The sequence below is a fragment of the Aplysia californica genome, unplaced genomic scaffold (assembly GCF_000002075.1).
Source record: "Aplysia californica isolate F4 #8 unplaced genomic scaffold, AplCal3.0 scaffold00595, whole genome shotgun sequence".
NCBI lineage: Eukaryota > Metazoa > Mollusca > Gastropoda > Aplysiida > Aplysiidae > Aplysia > Aplysia californica.
The window spans coordinates 162,436-164,278 of NW_004797865.1; the positions used below are offsets into that span (position 1 = coordinate 162,436).

The 1,843-nt window shown below is 46.0% G+C and overlaps 1 protein-coding gene across 1 annotated transcript in view; it reads left to right on the forward strand.

Moving 5' to 3' along the window:
• Positions 1-27: 27 nt before the first annotated feature.
• LOC101859358 (phospholipid-transporting ATPase ID) overlaps positions 28-1,843 on the forward strand; it is a gene marked incomplete in the record, with an annotated part of 79,849 nt that continues 78,033 nt past the window's right edge. The window contains 1 exon segment of the mRNA XM_005107346.3: positions 28-562.

Genomic DNA, 1,843 nt, shown 5'->3' on the forward strand with positions numbered 1-1,843 from the left:
TGTGTGTGTGTTTACCTGTGCGTGCTTGTGTTTGCGCCCGAATGTCGCTCCCTCCCCCTCTCCCGCGCATTGGGTGTTGTGTGTGCGTGTGTGTGCGTTCCTCCAATATCCTGCTTCCTCTTCACCTGCCGAGTCGAGTACGATATAATCCAACAATTTCCTCTTCGGTAGTTGTGTGTGTGTGCGTGTGGAGTCGGTACACTAGACTACCACCAACCAGCCCGCTGCAGCTCGTTGCTTCAGTTCTCACTAGTTCTCAGTCGGTGGTTGAGCGTGACTGGCTGGGACAGTTTATTTCGTTGGTTCATTGTATGAAGAGCGCAAAGCGGATAACATTAGACTAAGAACGACTACTTGCATTCATGGTACTTTGTTGTTGTAGTGGCAGTGGTCGTGTGGGAGTTGGCATTTCTCTGTTAAAATCTAGCCTACTTGAGCCTTAGGCTAGTGCTGGCTCGTGGATAATAGTGGTGCTGTGCTTTCTGTGTTCAAAGAAGTCGTCCAGTGCACGTGTTCCACGCGCGCGACTCCGTGTTGACTTTGTTGATTGGTTGATGTACAGGTATCTAGACTCTATAGATCTATCTTGGTCCATCTTTCTGTCTCGATCGGTTGGTCGGTTTGTCTGGTTACCTCTCTGTCTGTCTGTCTGTCTGTCTGTTGGTCTCTGGCTGACTTACCGTCTGGCGTCTGCTTGTTTGTCACTTCATTAGCATTTTGTCAAATTTTGTGGAAAGTTTTTTAGTTGTTCCCCCCCCCCCCTATGAAGTAGGCTATAGACTCTAGGGTATAGATCTAGGAAGTGAGTAGCCTACTGTGTGTAGATCTCTATGTCAACTGCGCTCTTTTTGCTTTTGCAAAATAATGCAAAAATACTCTAAGCCTACGTTGTAGATCTGTGTAGTACATGTATGTAGATTCTAGATCAAGATCTAGATCTAAATCTCTCTCTTTTGTCAACCAAATGAACAGCAGCATCACTTTTCCCTGTAGATCTAGCTAGGTCTAGATCTTCTAAAGATCATAAAATAGTAACAAAGTTACAAATTTACCCCATGAGACCCCATCGCTGAAAATGGCCCTACCTAAGTAATGTCTTGAATCATTGTCAGTGGGGGAGTAAATAGTGTGAGGCCTACATTTACATTCCAAGTTTGAATCAATCATTCAGTGCGGCCTTTGCGTGTTTTGACTGTTCCCGATTAGGTAAGGGTATTAAAAGTAAAGAAGATTCAAAAATGTATTGCTTAGAGTCTAGACGGTCAGAGATAGTATAAGAACGTATAGCTTGGAGTCTAACCTGCGTGTAGCCGCGGGCTACACAAAAGCCTCCTCAAGTGACCTGACCTGCTTGCCACCCTCGGCCTTGACCGTACTAAAAGGTGGGCCCGGGGGCCGGGGGGTGGGGTGGGCGGGGTGCGCGCGCTAGCGCGTGCTTGTCTCTATATTTATTTCAACATGTTTAGGTAGCACGCAAACGCTCTTACATGAGTAGCTTAGGAGTGCTGAGCGAAGACAGTCCGATTATTATTGGTATCGATTTATTAGTAGTTCAGCACTGTCCAAAGGTGTGTTCCGCGGTGAAGCTGCTTGCTACACTGACGTATTGTAGTTAAATGTGTGTTTCAATTCTCGCAGTAGTCGCAGCCGTTCTTTCTATTCTCCCACGGCTCGGTTCCGTAAATTCCACCAGTACAATACTCTTTCTACTGGTACCCGGTTAAGATTTACGTGACGAACCGCTTGTAACAGTCAGTACTGAATTTTGTCAAGCTTTTACGTGTCGACTCGCATACATTTTTAAAAGCAACTTTACCCTGGAACATCTTTCTCTCATCCCCCC